This window comes from Oryctolagus cuniculus, chromosome X (assembly GCF_964237555.1).
Source record: "Oryctolagus cuniculus chromosome X, mOryCun1.1, whole genome shotgun sequence".
Taxonomy (NCBI): Eukaryota; Metazoa; Chordata; class Mammalia; order Lagomorpha; family Leporidae; genus Oryctolagus; species Oryctolagus cuniculus.
Genome location: NC_091453.1, coordinates 109,144,379 through 109,163,233, shown reverse-complemented (window position 1 = coordinate 109,163,233; position 18,855 = coordinate 109,144,379). Strand labels below are relative to the sequence as shown.

The window sequence follows — 18,855 nt, the reverse complement described above, 5'->3', positions numbered from 1 at the left end:
GGTTGCTTGTCTTAGACTGTAAGATTCCAGGGACAGGAGTCATTCTCCTCTATGTGCCATTGAAAGCATAATTATATTTATACATTTATATATTTATATTATATTTATATTACATATAAATATATATTATATATTAATATAATAAGGCCATTGTTTCTTTAATTGCAACTGTATCAGGAGGTCATGCATACCTCTTTTTTATGTTTTTGAGGCTTTTAAAATTATAACCTATAGGCCCTGATTGATTTTACAACAAGTGACTTTGTTGGAGACATGGAATATGCAGTCAGGTTTTCTGATAAGATGATTGATTTATATCAAATCAGACACAGTCAAAATTGTTCCCAAGATCTTTTTGCTCATTTATTTAACAATTTTATCTGCTTCTCTGTGAGTGGCACCAAGGTGGAAAGGAGGGCCTTAGAAATGAAGAAGACATAGCATATCTGCCATCTGAAAGCTACATGTTCCAAAATGCCTCTCTTCCTCTCAAATGGCAAAAACAAAAACACTGGGGTACAGCTTTCTCTTTGGCAATCTAATTTGCAATTAAGGCACCACAGGAGAGGGTTATCTGTCATTTACCCAACATCTCAAGATGAACATGGTCTGCTCTGGCTCCTTCTGATCCACTATGGCCCCTGATGGTGTATCTGAGAACTGAAAACTTATTTTGTTAGTGTGGCAACTGTTACACAGGATAACCTTCTTTATTGTATATCATAATTTTTGCTCATCTCTCATCAACTTGGTCATTGTGTCTATGAAGTGGAGAGAAATTATCCTGTAACAAGAGCCATGGGCGGTTTAGAAGGGGCAAGGGAGGAGAGAAAGCATTTCTCAGGGCATGGGTAACACATAGCCAGCCAACAGCATAAATTATTGTTTCCTTTTGGAGACCAAATTTCCATATATGACCTAAGATGAAGTGAGGAGTAGGCTGATAAGGCAAGCCCTCAAGTCCCCTGCCTCAGCTTTAATCAGGGTATCTCTGCTTGTAACTTTTTAAAAATACACTCTTAATTGATTATGATGTAAACTCTCTGGATTAAGGACAATATCCATTCCCTGTACAAAACTTTCTGGCCAATGTCCATGCCCTAATGAATACTTGTAGTGAGTTGGCAATTCCCTACTATGTCTAAAGTATTAAGTCTTATCCCAAGAGTCAGTTGTATTTTTCCCAAAACCTGTTTGTGTGAGTTGCACTCGTCTACACAATTATAATTTTAATTAAACTTAATTTAAGTCTAATTAGAATTATATGAACCAATGCAGAATGAGGGCAAAAGAAACTTGGTTCTATAAAATGAAGTTGCGTGCATTGAAAAGACTCAATAAATGCAGATCACTAAATATGCTGTTGTTGAATCAGAAATAAAAAGATTCAGCACAAAATTGAAAACTACCAAAGGAAAAGGATACATTTGGCTTGGTTTCTGGGTGTCTTTAAGTTTTTGCTTTAAAAAAATTGAAATTAGAAGTCAAAAATGATGCAATGTTGATAAGGTTCATATAAGAATGATTGCAGGGCCGGCGCCGCGGCTCACTAGGCTAATCCTCCGCCTTGCGGCGCCGGCACACCAGGTTCTAGTCCCAGTTGGGGCGCCGGATTCTGTCCTGGTTGCCCCTCTTCCAGGCCAGCTCTCTGCTGTGGCCAGGGAGTGCAGTGGAGGATGGCCCAAGTACTTGGGCCCTGCATGCCATGGGAGACCAGGATAAGCACCTGGCTCCCGCCATTGGATCAGCGTGGTGCACTGGCCGCACTGCGCTGGCCGCGGCGGCCACTGGAGGGTGAACCAACGGCAAAGGAAGACCTTTCTCTCTGTCTCTCTCTCTCACTGTCCACTCTGCCTGTCAAAAAAAAAAAAAAAAGAATGATTGCAGAGAACTCAGTTGACCTATAGTCAAAGAAAGGGTTTGATATTATATCCTAAGTTTAGCAAAGGCATATAAGTCGACATGGAGTAAGTAAAACTAGAATATTCTGAAAAATAAAATGTTAAAGGTGTTTGAGTGTGTGTGTGTGTGTGTGTGTGAGAGAGAGAAAGAGAGAGAGTGAGAGAGAGGGAGAGACAGAGAGAGAGAGACTATGTGTGTATGTGTGTGGGGTGTTATTGAGACTTTAAGAGTCACCCAAAGAGCTCAAGATATCCTGAATAACATCAACAAAATCTTGATTATAATCTATTGGCACCAAAATAAATACTTTTGTTTTCGTAAAGATTTATTTTGAAAGTGTGTGTGTGGGGGGGGAAGAGATCTTCCATCTTCTGGCTTACTCCTCAGATGGCTGCTGGATTAGGCCAAATCCAGGAGCGAGGAGGCTCATCTGGATCTCCCATGTGGGTTTCAGTGGCCAAAGACTTGCACCATCATGTAGTGCTTTTCCCAGGCTATTAGCAGGGAGCTGGATTTGGGAGGGGATCAGCTGTGACACAAACTGACACCCAAATTGGAATGCCAGTGTCGAAATTAGCAGCTTTACCCACTATACCACAACACTGGCCCCAATAAACATCTTTTAAGACCATTTACCCATTGGAGAAACCCTGCAAGCTATAGGCACAGGCAAAGACTTCTTGGAAAAGACCCTGGAGGCACAGGCAGTCAAATCCAAAATTAACATTTGGGATTGCATCAAATTGAGAAGTTTCTGTATGGCAAAAGAAACAGTCAGGAAAGTGGAGAGGCAACCAAAAGAATGGGAAAAATATTTGCAAATTATGCAACAGATAAAGGGTTAATAACCAGAATCTACAAAGAGATCAAGAAACTCCACAACAACAAAACAAACAACCCACTTAAGAGATGGGCCAAGGACCTCAATAGACATTTTTCAAAAGAGGAAATCCAAATGGCCAACAGACACAAGAAAAAATGTTCAGGATAACTAGCAATCAGGGAAATGCAAATCAAAACCACAATGAGGTTTCACCTCAACCTGGTTAGAATGGCTCACATACAGAAATCTACCAACAACAGATTCTGGTGAGGAGGTGGGGGAAAAGGGACACTAATGCACTTTTGGTGGGAATGCAAACTGGTCAAGCCACTATGGAAGTCAGTTTGGAGATTCCTCAGAAACCTGAATATAACCCTACCATACAACCCAGCCATCCCACTCCTTGGAATTTACCCAAAGGAAATTAAATTGTCAGATAAAAGAGCTGTCTGCACCTCAATGTTTATTGCAGCTCAATTCACAATAGCTAAGACCTGGAATCAACCTAAATGCCCATCAACAGTAGGCTGGATAAAGTAAGTATGGGATATGTATTCTATAGAATACTATACAGCAGTAAAAAAATGAAATCTGGTCATTTGCAACAAGATGGAGGAATCTGGAACACATCACGCTGAGTGACGTAAGCCAGTCCCAAAGGGGCAAATATCATATGTTCGCCCTGATCGGTGACACTAACCAAGCACCAAAAAGGAAAACTTTTGAACTGAAATGGACACTATGAGAAACAGTGACTTGATCAGCCCTAGTCCTGTCTGTTGTTGAACAACTTCCTACTATATCCTCTTTAGTATTTTTTTTGCTCTACTTAATACTATTGGTTGAACTCTGTAACTAACACACAATTATTCTTAGGTGTTTAAATTTTAACTGAAAAGTGATCCCTGTTAAATATAAGAGTGGTAATAAGAGAGGGAGGAGATGTACAATTTGGGACACGCTCAATCAGAATTGCCCCAAATGGTAGAGTTAGAAATGTGCCAGGGGATTCCAATACAATCCCATCAAGGTGGCATGCACCAATGCCATCTCACTAGTCCCAGGGATCAGTTTCAGTTCACAATTGATCATAATGATAGGATTAAGAGTCAAAGGGATCACATAAACAAGACTAGTGTCTGCTAATACTAACTGATAGAATTAAAAAGGAGAGAACAATCCAACATGGGAAACTGGATACACAGCAGACTCATAGAATGGCAGATGTCCTAAACAGCACTCTGGCCTCAGAATCAGCCCTTAAGGCATTTGGATATGGCTGAAGAGCCCATGAGAATATTTTTAGCATGGAAAGCCAAGACACTAAAAAATCCTAAATGAAAGATCTCTCAGAGTGAGATCTCAGTGGAAAGAACTTGCCATCGAAGAAGGAGGTACCTTCTTTCTCTGAAGGGAGGAGTGAACCTCCATTTTGACTATGACCTTGTCTAAATAAGATTGGAGTCAGTGAACTCAAAATGCTTCCATAGCCTTGGTAACTCATGACAAGAGCCTAGGGTGATTACTGACGCCATAAACAAGGGTGTCAATTGTTAAGTCAACAACAGGAGTTGCTGTGCTCTTACTCCCCATGTAGGATTTCTGTCCTTAATGTGTTGTACAATGTGAATTAATGCTATAACTAGTTCTCAAACAGTACTTTACACTTTGTGTTTCAATGTGTGGGAGCAAACTGTTGAAATCTTTACTTAGTATATACTAAATTGATCTTCTGTATATAAAGAGAATTGAAAATGAATTTTGATGTGAATGGAAGGAGAGAGGGAGTGGGAGAGGGGAGGGTTGCAGGTGGGAGGGAAGTTATGTGGGGGAAAAAGCCACTGTAATCCAAAATCTGTACTTTGCAAATTTGTGTTTATTAAATAAAAGTTAAAAAAAGACCATTTACCATGGAATATTTGAAACACCCTTGAATAAGATTTTGAGGTACTATCATCAGTTCCTTTTTTCCTTCCTTCCTTCCTTCCTTCCTTCCTTCCTTCCTTCCCTATGATATAACATGTAAGGGTTGATAGAGGGAGAAAAGAGACATAAACCAACAATTAGGAACAATTATTAAGCACTGACTATACAACTATGAACTTTCACAAAAAACTCTGCCTGTAAGTTGTGAATGAAGACTTTGGAACAAACAAGTGTGGTTTTTTTGTGTTTTTTTTTTGTTTGTTTGTTTTTTTCATGGGGAGTTGGGTATGTTCTAGGGTCTTGGGCCAGGATTTGGGGCAAGAATTTACAGGCAGGCAACTAAGAGAGCACAGTAGCCTGAGGCTCCGGATCCTCTACACGCTTGTCCTAAGGAAGAAGTTCATGCAGGTGTCTCTTTCTGTAGGGCTCATGGACTTCAGAATAAGCTTTGTCTGCTGAGTAGTCTCCTCAATGCTCCTTTCATGTCCTTGTTCCTTAGACTATAGATGAAGGGGTTCATCATGGGGGTTACAATTGTATACATGACAGCAGCCACGTTATCCCTCTGTGCTGAGTAGGTAGAAGAGGGGAGAAAGTAGACCCCAATTATGTATCCATAGAAGAGAGACACAGCAGAGAGATGGGAGCCACATGTAGAGAATGTTTTCCACTTCCCCTTGGCTGATGGAACCCCAAGCACAGTGCTGCCAATAAGCGCATAGGAGACAAGAATGAAGGTGAAGGGGATGAAGATAACCGCTCCACCAATGATTAGAATTAGCAGGTTGTTGATTTGGGTGTCCGAGCAAGCAAGTCTTAAAATGGGTTCCAGGTCACAGAAGAAGTGTGGGATTGCCCTCTGATCACAGAAAGTCAAGTGGCTCAGCAGACTGAGATGCAACACTGAGACAAGGTTGGAGATAACCCATGGAGTCACAACCAACAGAGCACAGCGCTTGGGATTCAGTAATGCAGCATAATGTAGCGGGCGACAGATGGCAATGTACCGGTCTTAGGCCATGGCTGCCAAGAGGAAATTATCTAGGTCCACCAGGAGCATAAAAAAATACATTTGTGCAAGACATCCTGCAAAGGAGATGCTTGGGCTTTGGCTTCTCATATCTGCTAACATTTTGGGGACTGCAGTGGTTGTGAAGCAGATGTCAGTGAAGGAGAGATTGGCAAGGAAGAAGTACATGGGGCTATGGAGGTGAGCATCACTGATAATAGCCAGAATGATAAGTACATTTCCTACCATGGTGACCAGATACATGCACAGAAATATCATGAAAATGAGCTGCTGCTTTTCAGATCCCACCATGAGTCCCAGGAGGAAGAATTCAGAGACAGTACTCTGATTTTCTTTGTGCATGGTTCCACTGCATCTAAAAAGGGAAGAATTCAACTTCACTATAAGATGGTAACATGACACAACAACCCATTGGTGCACTGCATTATGTTATAGAGTAGAATCAGGCGATGGAATGAGCCAGGTCTTGGTCATATTATTCTCCTGCTGAAAAACAAATTTCACAGAGGGGATGGGTTTTATCTTCTACGTTCAGGACTGTACATCATTGCTAAATGCAAGTGTCTGGTGCAAAGTAAGGTGACCAATAAATATCAGTTGTATTTAAACAAGAGTGAATGAATGAATGAATGAATGAATGAAAAACTGAATATTATAGATTTCTATCTATCTGGTAATGTTTTCTGAGCTTTTCTAAGATTTTTCATCATCTTTAAACTACAAAGAGTACCTACTTTACATTTGGTGCTGCGAGGTTTGCAAGGACCCACGTTAAATGTCAGGTTTTAGCTATTGTTACACAAATATTCATTAATTTGAAAAGATCACAACTGTAAAGGCAAAAGGGAACCTCCAGATTAGGTCTAAACCAACTCCTGCCTTTGGACAGGTGAATATCCAACGTACATGTGATGTTCAAGGGTGGGGAACCTTTATTCTGCCTAGGGTCATTTGGATATTTATAACATCATCCGAGGGCCATACAGAATCATCAACTTAAAAATCAGCCTGCCACAGATTCATTGAATTTCAAGTCCTGCCTGCAGTTGCCTCGGCAGGGCCAGACCAAACAATTTTGAGGGCCTTATATAGCCAGTGGGTTGGATGTTTCCTACTTCTGGAGCTGATAATTTTTTAGTGCTCCAGAGACTCTACAGCCTCACTCTGGCGTCTGATTCAAAATTTTATCCACTAAATAATTCTCTTCTTCAAATCTTTCTGAATTCATCCCTCTTGTCACATATCAACAAGGAGAAAGCATTCATCTGCATTACTTCAGAGAAGTCATGTAAGACTGACCACTAAATTAAACAACATAGAGGTCATGTTTAGAATCCCGAACAAGACCATTAATAATGGTTGAGTAGGAGCCAAAAGGAAGAAAAGATAAAGCTAATACTTTAAGAGCCTGCGTTCATTGAGGGATTACTATGTTGCAGATACTGTGCGAAGCACATTACATGGATTATCTTATCAAATATTCACCACAACCTTGTGAGTTAAGTAGAACTACTAAGAGGCTCAGTTTACAAGTGAGGAAATAAAAAATTAAAGAGGTCGAATAAGATGGATTCAGGATTTCGAGCTCCATCAGTCTGCCCTCAGAGCCTTCTTACCTAAACACTGTGCTATATTGCTACTACATTGCTTATATCATAATTTGAAGGATGGGGTCAACAATTAATATTTGTGGAGCATCATCTATATTCTAGGCATGTAAGAGCTTGCTCAGTTAGTCACAGAGCTAGTAAATAATAGAGTTAGGCTTTGAATTTTGACTCCAAAAGGTTTGTCTCATACTTACGTAAATCTAAATAAGAGGAAATGTGCTTAAAAATAGGAAGCTTTATCTTTGCTTATTCCAATGTGCACTTTTTTTTTGACAGGCAGAGTGGACAGTGAGAGAGAGAGAGACAGAAAGAAAGGTCTTCCTCTTACCGTTGGTTCACCCTCTAATGGCTGTTGTGGCCAGCGCGCTGCCGCCGGCGCACCGCGCTGATCCAAAGGCAGGAGCCAGGTGCTTCTCCTGGTCTCCCATGGGGTGCAGGGCCCAAGCACTTGGGCCATCCTCCACTGCACTCCCTGGCCACAGCATAGAGCTGGCCTGGAAGAGGGGCAACCGGGACAGAATCAGGCGCCCTGACCGCGACTAGAACCCGGTGTGCCGGCGCCGCAGGTGGAGGATTAGCCTATTGAGCCACGGTGTTGGCCCCAATGTGCACTTTTTACAAACTGTTATTTGTACTCTTATGAGATTGATTTTATGTATTCGCTACTTACTCAAAGATCTGCCATGTTTTTATACCATCTTCCCCATCTAACAAAACTTTCAGTGTATAAATTTACCTACTTTTGCTGATTTGCTGTTTAACTTCGTACCTTCTATGATGAAAGAGCTTGGTAGCATTAATGAATAGTTGGAGCACGGTGCGCCAGCCGCAGCGGCCATTGGAGGGTGAAGCAACGGTAAAGGACGACCTTTCTCCCTGCCTCTCTCTCACTGTCCACTCTGCATGTCCAAAGGAAAAAAAAAGATTGTGGGAAGAATGTTGCATTCATTTAATAACACAGTATTTACTGGACTAATTTGCATATCAACAAATAAATGTGCTAATTATAAATCAGGCAGGACCGGGTCTGGTGGGACCTCTGCTAGGCAACCCTGAGCCATTTCATATGTACAGAATGTGCTGAAAACAAACAAAAAAAATCTGGCATATTGTTATGTTCATGTAATCCAGGCTTTTTATTAATGCAAATTGTATTAGCAAAGTTGGACAGCCCACATTCCTGATTCGACCCTCAAGGCATCATACCAGCTAGCTTCATTTACCTCTTTTCATCTCTCTCCAACAAGTCATCATCTTTTACAACCAGATGTATAGCTATCTTCAGGCTTTTGCCTTTCATATTCAAGTCACTATGTTAGTGCAGCACCTTTCCAGAGAATGTGGGGATCAAATGTTCATTTGCAAGTTGAGGCTGACCCTCTCATGGAACTTACCCAGATGTTATGTGTTATGTGACTATTTCCAAAGCTATTCCAGAAAGCAACAGTTTCACTTCACTAAAAAAGTAGTTGATTTTTCCCGCCAACATCTGAACCTTTTATCTTCCTAATATAGAAGAAGACAGGAAACAGGACTGGAATAGAAATCTCTGGTTGTTTTGCCTGTGCTTCTGGTTTCAGGGATTACCCTAAGGCTCAGAACACAGCCTCAAGCCTCCTTGTTAGAAACCACTCTCATCCCATCCTCTATGGACCACAGCCTCTCTACTGGGATATATTTGTATTCATTGATTTCCTGGAACATAAATAATATGGATATACCACTGAGAATAGAAACAAGCCATATGTCCCTGTTGTATACTCACTCTAATTAGAAAACTAGAACATCAACTTTTGGGGAAAAGTTCACCCTCTTTCATATCAAGCAGTTGTCATTGCATCTCCACATAATCCAATAGTAAATTGACTCAGGTGATATTTAGTGCTTGCGATTTGTCAGGTATTATTCTAAGCCCTCCATGTGTGTTAACTCATTTAACTAGTCATCAAGTAAAATAATGAGATAGGTAAAATTGCAACCATTTTTTCACAGATGAAGAAACTGGGGACAGAAAAATTGAGTGATTTATCCCAAGTTATACAACCAGGTAATGGTGGGGACAAGGTTCATACCACATTACTCTGCTTCAGAGCCCGTGTTCTTACCCACCGTATTTCACCATCTCTTAAAAGTCATGAGAAACCTCTAGGGGAATGGAAAAGCAATGGCATGCAGAGAATTTGGCCAAAAGTTATCTTCTCAAATTTTCTACATATTATTCTCTTTCCCTCTAATCCCAGCAAATGTCCTCACCACCTATTCAACTTTGCCTCCAATCCTCTAGAACTACATCTAGAAAAGACACTATCTCCAAACCTGGTGACTATACACATTTCAATTACTCTTTTCTCCCCTCATGTTGTCTTAGAGGCATATCCTTCTTTCCATTAAAGGGCAATCCTTTTACCTAAACCCTGGAGTCTATCCCCCTCTCTCTTCCCAGGAAACTATGCCATCAGTTAACTGCTTGCTTACCTATATCTTTAACAAATCCTTATCTACTGGATTCTGTCTTTGTCTTTAAAACATGTTTTAGTCTCTCTGGTGTTTAAAGAAACAAACTCCCCCCTCCCCCCCAACCCCGGGATCCTCTGGCCTCTTCAGTTAATGAACAATCTCACTCCCACCATTAAACAAACATTTATTGAGTTGTCTATGTTTCTGTCTGTATTTCTTCATCTCAACCTACTCCAACCTGTCTTCTGCCCCACACAGTTCCACTGAAATAGCTCTTGATAAGGTCACCATGACCCTATCACCCTTCTTGGCAAGTCAAAAGCATTCATCTCAGATAGTTGCCTTTCATCTTAATATATCCTTATTCCTTGGATTTTGAGATACTCACTCCTCTGGTTTTCCTTCTACCTCTCTGACCCTTCTTTCTCCATCTCTTTGCATGGTTCTTCCATGTAACATTTAAGTGTGTGTTGTAATGTCATAGAACTTTCGTTGTTCATTCTACTATCACCCTAGGACATAATTATCCATGTTCAGGACTTCAATTTCCATCTTTATGCTGAGAATACTTTTTCTTATCGCTGGTTCAATTCTCTCTTCTGAGCCACAAAACCATAGAGTAAACATACTATTTGTTATCTCCACTTGTATATTCATTGTGTCTGCCAACCTCACTGTCTGAAGCCAATCTTGGCCCTCTTCCATTTTTTCCTTATCTCAATAAATTAGAACATTCTCTACCCATCTCTCTTTCTTAAGATCCAATGATTTAAGTCCTGCAAAAATCCCCCACCTTTAATTTCCCTTAAAAGTGTTTGCTTATATCCATCCCTCCATTCCAAGCTATCCTCATGGCTCTATGTGTATTTTCGTTGTTACTTCCAAAGAGGTTCCTCGCTAATGTATTTCAATGACTTCCTATTTAGCTTAAGATCTAAAATTGTTAAAGTGGACTATCCTGTCTGATCTTCTGATTTCTTATGTTGTACCTACTCTCCCTTACTTTCAGTTTTTCTTAAAGCCCCAAATCACTTCCTGCCTCATTGTTTTTCCCTATGCCTGTATTCTATGAAAGGAAGTAACCTCTTCATTTGGCTAATTCATTCTCTGATTTCAGGTCCCAGTTCAAATGCTCTTTCTTCAATAGACTTCCTATGACCTCTCAAGAATAGGTTAGATTCCTTGCAGTAACATCCTGTTTCTACCTACCCATCTCCTATAAATACTACTTATTGCAACTGCTTCTCTTTCCTATCCTATAAATTAAATAAGGACATGGACCACACCTCTATTCTGCTATAGTACTGATGCTTAGCACAGTGCCTGAAAAATAGCTGGGGTTCAATAATTTGTGAATGATTTAATTAATAAAAAGCATGAAATTGCATACAGAAGAAATAATTTGGCATGGTGGTAGGGATTATGGAAGAATTTCTTACTAAGAAGAAAGTGACTTTTGAATTAAAACTTGAATAATTAAAAGAATAATGGGGACACATTGTAAAATTCAAAATTCTACTTGTAAATTCCCAGGACAAGATGTGTGCAAGAACTTGGAGTTGTCTACTATGCCTGTAGCAAAAGTGAGACTAGCAGTGTGGATTAGGCATTATGGGAAGGTCTTTGTGTGTACTCTCTGATTAATAATGCATGGCAGTGCATAAGAAAAACAGTAAGTGTGATTTTTATGTTGTGGAAAATTCAGAGTTCAGAACAGACTGATAAGTACCAGGAAAGGACTAACATCATAAACTAAAAAGCAAAATGGCTACAAGTAATTGATTTTTCCTGTGTAGCTCCACTTCCCTGTTCTGTGGCTCCCTAGAGACTCGACTCCCAATTTTTAGTGACCAGAAGACCATGTCTTAGACCTAAGTGACTTTCTAAGGCACTAGAGAAACAAAATTTAAGGACAGATGATTGAGGAGCCATGTTTGGCTCGTGTGGTCCCATCAGCACAATTCTCCAGGCCAGTAGAAAAATGGTGTTTCTTTATGCCCCTTTTGTGGTCCTTTTTTGGTTTGGTAAATCATATTATAACTTTTGTTGGATTTACCATTTCTTCAGGAGTCTTGGGCTTCCTGGAAGAGATTTGTAAGTCTTTAGGCAATTGGTATTCAGTATTGTAATGTCTCATTTTTTAAGAGGCATTTTTGGAAACAGAGGACAGTGACACTGACCTTTTCTCTGAATGGCTGCCTTTGCATACGTCATAGCTAAAGCTTTTAACAATTGCTTATTCGTGGGAGCTGTTCAGAGGCAAGGGAAGGAAAGTGTCCCAGGAATTGACAACAAATAGCAAAGCAGCTCAGAAAAGAACAGGGGCATTCAGATGTGATGAATGGGGTCATTTTTGCTTTGAAAAGAGATTGGTGTTTCTTCATTTCAAGGATGGAGCCATATACATTTAAGTTTTGGGTTGAATATGTGATTGTTTTGACACAGAGGATTATAAACATGCCCATGGTTTTATGTCTCACATTTGAGTGACCTTGGGAATATTCTGTGGCCTCTCTCTGGGTATTAGCTTCACAACCTCTGTAAAATGAGGGGCTTAGACTAAATTGTCTCTACACTCCCTTCACATTGACATTTGACAATTCTATGATTTCTAATTGTATACATTTTTGTGTGTTGTGGTGAAGATGTGATCTTCTTTTCAACCAAAACAGTGGGTTTTATGTGCATGTGTTGATGTATAATGCATGAAGTTTCCCAAATTCCAGCTTTGAGGGAGTTCTTGATAATAAAATTACATTCTGCCTAATCAGTTCACCTATGTTGTGTGTGGGTAGATGACTTATTACAGAAGAGTGTGTTAGCTAAGAGGGGTCAACTGGAGGTGGTGGTGGAGGTAGCTTCTGTTTGAGATAAGGAAATGTGAGAATACGGTAAAAGAGATAAAATAGCTCTAAGTAATCTGCTCAATAGGAGTTTGTGAAAAACACTAGGAACAGTTATCAGCTTGTCAACTAAACCAAAGCAAGTCTCTCCTTACACCCTCATTGGCAATTTCTTTGAGATGGATCACCGGAATGATTATTCGTTGCTCCATTAATAGAAGAAGTAGGCACTATTGAAGCTGCTCTTTTGGATTAGGGAAGAGGAAATGAAGTGGGAACAGCACTCCTTTGGTCTGTTCTCACCTTCAATTATCAGTTGGCAGGGAGAGCCAAAGGACACAATGATTCCCCTTCTTACCTTCTCTTCCTCTCCCAGAAGCACCCTTTACAGTACAAAAAAAAGAAAAAGGAAACTCTAGGACAGCTTGAGCTCTACCCAAACCAAGGCACCAAGTTTACTGCTCATCATACCCTATAGAAGACTTCTAACATGTTGATGTCCTTGAGAAGAATCAGATTTTCTGTCACTCTCAGGCAACTCCATAGTGATCAGCTTTATCAAGGTTTGGTTGATAGCTACATAGGGCAAGCACCAGCAAATAGGGATACTGTTGAAAGGTGGTGTCAGAGGACATATTTGAGCATCCAAGCTAAAATACTTAATAGTAATAATACTTAATAGGAGATGAAGTGAGAATATAATAATAATAATAATACTTAATGAAGTGAGAATATAATAATAATAATACTTAATATTATTAAGTGTCACATTTTACTATTAAGCATGTTGTATTTGATGTGTGAGCTATATTTTGGCAAACCTTAGCTCTTGTGCTTTCTAACAAGTCTGCATTATTCTATCAGTGGAAAGGGGTGCAGGAAGGAGAAAGCTATAACACACAAAGCACAGGTGGTCAAGACCATAGCCAACAACAGCTATGTAGAACAAACAAGTCAGGGAGAGTACACATATGGACATTTATGACTTTGTGTTCTACAATAGTGTTTTCACAGCAACAACTGAACAAAGGCAAGCAAAAGAATGACTACTGTTGTGGAGCAATGGTAGTCAGAGTTGGGTGGGTTTTAATCACAAAAATACTTCCTGTAGGAGCTGGTGCTGTGGTGTTGTGAATGAAGCCACCACCTACAGGGCTGGTATCCCGTATGGGAGCTGGTTCAAGTCCTGGTTGCTCAGCTTCCTATCAAACTCCCAGCTAACAGACCTGGAAAAGCAATGGAGGATAGCCTCAGCGCTTGGTTGGGTCCCTATTACCCATGTGGGAGACTTGGATGGAGTTCCAGGCTCCTGGCTTCTGCTGGAGTTCCAGCTTCCTGGCTGTTGTAGATATCTGGGGAGTGAACCAGCAGATGGAAGGTCTCTCTTTCTTTCTCTCTCCCTCTCTCTCTCTATCTCTTTCTACCCCCTCCCAACCCTTGCTTCTCCTTCTCTGTAACTCTGCCTTTCAAATAAATAAAAACATACTTCCTGGTAGGCTTAATATTTGGAAAGGAGACAGCTCCCACCCCCATAATTGCTCCACAATCAGATTATTGGGATTGTTTTCTAGTCAGTGGTTCAATCTCAGTACTAATCTTGATATTTTTCAATTATGGCATGGAATTATTGTTCTATGTTAAGTAATATTTATTGCCATGTGGCTCTTAAGGAGCGCACTGTCCTTAAAGACAGCTGGCAACTGAACAAGGTGCTTACAAGCTTATAATTGGCCTGAGAAAGGATGAAATTTTGCTACCTGAAGTGCCAAGGGAACAAGTACACACTGTACTCCTTCACTAATGAGATTTGAAGGTTGGTGGAGAAGGAGGGGGTCTTCCTGATTTTTAGTTTCTTTCATATAATGTCTAGAAAGATGTAATTCAACAGTACACAGTGAGGGTCACAGTGACCTAACATTTTAGCAGGCCTTAAATCTCTGTTGAATTCCCTAAGGACCAACCTAAGGTCTGAGTCTATTGGGATAATAACCAAATCCTCAGAGGGAAAAGCCTTATGATGGAAGACAAGAGTAATGTGTTCCAAATATGTCTTGAAATCTATTTTCATTGTGACTTTGAATGTATAACTTCTCTAATATGCATATTTGATTTCTTATCTATTAAATAAAATGATCTTCCTTACTTGCCTAAGGATGACTTTAGAATATGACAATCTTTGTATTTGTCACATAATGAATGGTTCAAAAGAGTAGTAAGATGGAAAGGTGAGTGCTGAACACATAAATACAAGAGATTTCCAAAAGGTTAATGGAAAATACATGTTATTTTTAAAAACTACAGGTTTCAAAATATTTTGTACTTCAGTAAACGTATCTTTTAATTCCATTGTCCACAAAATGTTTGAAGCTGCCTCATATGAAAAGGCAAGTGATTATGGACTGTAGCCACTCAACTGAAATCACTAGTAGTCTGGCCTTCCACTTTGTCCCTTTCCTCTGTTTTATTACTGCTGTGAATTTATTGTGTTTCCACCCCCTCCCAATTCAAATGTGAATCCCTAGACCTCAGTCCCCAGCATATGATAGCATTTGGATATTGGGAATTTTTCAAGGTAATTATGGTTAGGTGACGTCATGAGGGTGGATCCTTCATGGTGATATTAATGGCCTTGTACGAAGAGACACCAAAGCATTCCCCAACTCCCACCCCACACCAACTGACAACACAGTGAGAAGGTAGCCATCTGCAAGCCAAGAAGACAGGCCTCGTAAGAAACCAAGCATACTAGCAACCTGTTTTTGGACTTCCAGTCTCCAGAACTTTAAGAAAATAAATTTCCGTTGTTGAACCTACCTAGACTCTGATATCTTGTTAGGGCAGCCCAAGTAGACTAAGACAATCACTATCTCCTAAACAAGGCCTGTCATGTGACAAGTAAGAAAAGGAAATTGAACACTATCAATTTAAATGCACATTCTTGACAACCTAGCAGAGACTGTCTCTTCAGGGGTCTCTTGGTAGGGGCAATCCAGGTAATTTTTCCATATAGCTTGGAAATGGTATTAATTACCTCCCTCTGTATTAACCACCTCCCTTCTGCATGCACACACACACACACACACAAACATTCTATTTCTATATTTCCTTTTCAATAATTTGCCTTTTTTTCCACATTTACTTTTATTGAGTCATGGAAACACCGCAACTAGAGGACATTATAGCAGAGTTCAAAACTATTGGCTTCTTTTTGAGTGCAATCATTTCCCATTTTCTCATCAGTAATATACTGCCTTTTGAAATCTCTAACATATGGCCACAAAGTCACCATGTGTATCCTATAACTGCATTCTGTTATGGTATTCTTTAAGAACGCCAAACTCTTGGCAGATAATCCATTGATGTATTAATTCAACCAATATATATCAAGCACCTACAGCATGCAAGTCTCTATTTTAGATGCTGAGATACAATGATGAATATGAAATCATGAATTTGTTTTTCTCCCTTACAGTGCTTATGTCATAATGACAGAAGACATTAAATGTATAGGCAAAAGAAGTTTAAAACACAATTTTAGCTGGTAATAATTGTTATGAATAAGATATACCAGAAAATTGCTGGGTCAGTGGCTACTTTAGATAAAGTGTTTAGGGAATTTTTCATCCAAGAAGTGACAAATGAGCTGAGACCTCAGTGATGGAAAGAGAGCTAGCTGTGCAAATATCTTAAGGAAGAGAATTACAAGTGCAAAAGCTGCCAGAACTGTGTTGGGTATACAACAGTACTGCAGTAAGTTCCTGAAAAAAACTTTTGGAAGACTCTTCATATACAGAAAATGTAAAGTAGATCAATGTGGATTAAAGTAGTCATAGTGAGACAGATAATGATGTCAAAAGATAGTCAGGGGCTATATTATGGGTAGTCCAGGAGGCTATGGTGGGCAGTCTGGATTTAATTTTGGATGTAATGAAAAGCCATTGGGATCAGAATGGGGAGAGAATGGGTCTGATTTATACTTTGCAAAGATGCTTCTGTGTATTGCCTGGAGGAGGCTTTACCACAAGCAGAGATCTCTGTTATAAATAGGCAACCGTACGACTCCAGAAGAAAGATTATGTGAGGGGGTCTTCAAAAAGTTCACAGAAATGCCAATTCTCTTTTTTTTCCCTTGTTTCCACGGACTATTTGAAGTACTCTCATAGTAGATTGAACAAAAATGTCACAGTAGAGATAGAAAGAAGTCCTTGGACACTAGATGTCCCTTTAGGGTAGAAAAGGGAGAATTTGATGGGTTGGCTATACTAGTGATGCACATTGTCACATAATTAGGATCACTCTGTGGCCCTTCCTCACCTTTGCTTTTCTTCTCAGCTTCCATTATTCAAATATAATCTCTTAGTCTCCAGCGTTCTTAAATTTCAACATGGTGTACCTTAGTGTGCACCTACTTTTATTAATTTTGTTAGAAACTCAATTGTCCCTTTTAATCTGGAAACTATTTCTTCAGCTCTGGGAATTTTCCTTGAATTATTTGTTCAATTATTACTCCCACTTCCATTTTATCTGTTCTCTTTCAAGAAAACCTGTTACTCCTAGGTTAGACCTGTCTGTTCAATCATCTAATTTTATTTGTAAGTTATTTATTTGGGAAAGAGTGAGAGAGGAAGAAACAGAGAGGGAGAGAGAGAGAGAGAGAAAGAGAGAGAGAGAAATGAGATATAGACAGACAGACAGACAGAGAGATGATGGAGAGTTCCTTTCCACTGTTTCACTCCCTTAAATGCCTGCAATGACCAGAGCTAGGTGCAGGGTGATTCTGGGAACCTAGAAATGCAATCCATGTCTCCTACTTCAGTGGCAGGAGCCTAATCATTGGAATCATCACCACTTCCTCCCAGGGTTTGTATTATCAAGGATCTGGAGTCAGGAGCTAGAGCTAAGAATCCAACTCAGGTACTTCAATTTGAGACATGGACATCCTAACTGCCAGGCTAAATGCCCATCCCATGATCTTCCAATTAAAAAAATTTTCTTTCAGGGTCGACTTTGTGGTGGAGCAGGTAAAGCCTCCTCCTCCAATGCTGGCATCTCATATGGATGCCAGTTCATGTCCCCACTACTCCACTTCAAATCCAGCTCCCTGCTAATGGCCTGAGAAAAGCAGAAGATGGCTCAAGTGCATGGGTCCCTGCCATCCTTATGAGAGACCCAGATGAAACTCCTGGCTACTGGCACCTAGTTCCTGACTCCTGGATCCCAGCTTCAGGCTGGTTAAGCCCTTAACATTGCAAACGCTTGGGGAGTAAACCAGTGGATGGAAGATCTCTTTCTCTCCCTCTCGCTGTGTAACTCTTTCAAATAAATACAATAAATGTTGTATTAAAATGTTTTCTTTCTTATTTTCTGTCTGTGTTTTTTGGTTCAATTTTTCCAAGAATTTCTCAACTTAATTATTTTTATTTTTATTTTTATTTTTTTGACAGGCAGAGTGGACAGGGATTCCAACTTTATTTCTCTTGTCTTTTAAAATATTTGAAAGCTCTGTTATTTAAAGCTCATTTTAATAATATATTTTTCTTTTTGAAATGACTACAATGTCTTCTTTTACCTATTTATTTTTATATATTTATTTACTTTTCAAAATTTAACAATTTCTAATCTAACATTTTCCTATATTCACTTTATATTTAGATATTATATATGGATACATACTATTCTTTTTATTTTTTATTTTTTAACCTTTATTTAATAAATATAAATTTCCAAAGTACAGCTTTGGGATTACAGTGGCTTTTTACATCCATAATCTCCCTCCCACCCACAACCATCCCATCTCCCACTCTCTCTCCCATCCCATTCACATCAAAATTCATTTTCAATTATCTTTATATACAAAAGATCAATTTAGTAAATACTAAGTGAAGATTTCAACAGTTTGCACCCACACAGAAACACAAAGTGTAAAGTACTGTTTGAGTACTAGTTATACCATTAGTTCACATAATACAACATATTAAGGACAGATATCCAACATGGGGAGTAAGTGCACAGTGACTCCTGCTGTTGATTTAACAATTGACATTCTTATTTATGGCGTCAGTAATCACCCGAGACTCTTGTCATGAGATGCCAAGGCTATGGAAGCCGCTTGAGTTCGCCAACTCTGATCATATTTAGACAAGGCCATAGTCAAAGTGGAAGTTCTCTTCTCCCTTCAGAGAAAGGTACCTCCTTCTTTGATGGCAAGTTCTTTCCACTGAGATCTCACTCAGAGAGATCTTTCATTTAGGTTATTTCTTTTGC

The 18,855-nt window shown here is 39.6% G+C and overlaps 1 pseudogene; it reads right to left on the bottom strand.

Annotated features, from left to right (window-relative positions):
* Nucleotides 1-5,087: 5,087 nt before the first annotated feature.
* LOC100350201 (olfactory receptor 1468-like) lies at nucleotides 5,088-6,078 on the bottom strand (annotated as a pseudogene).
* Nucleotides 6,079-18,855: the final 12,777 nt, after the last annotated feature.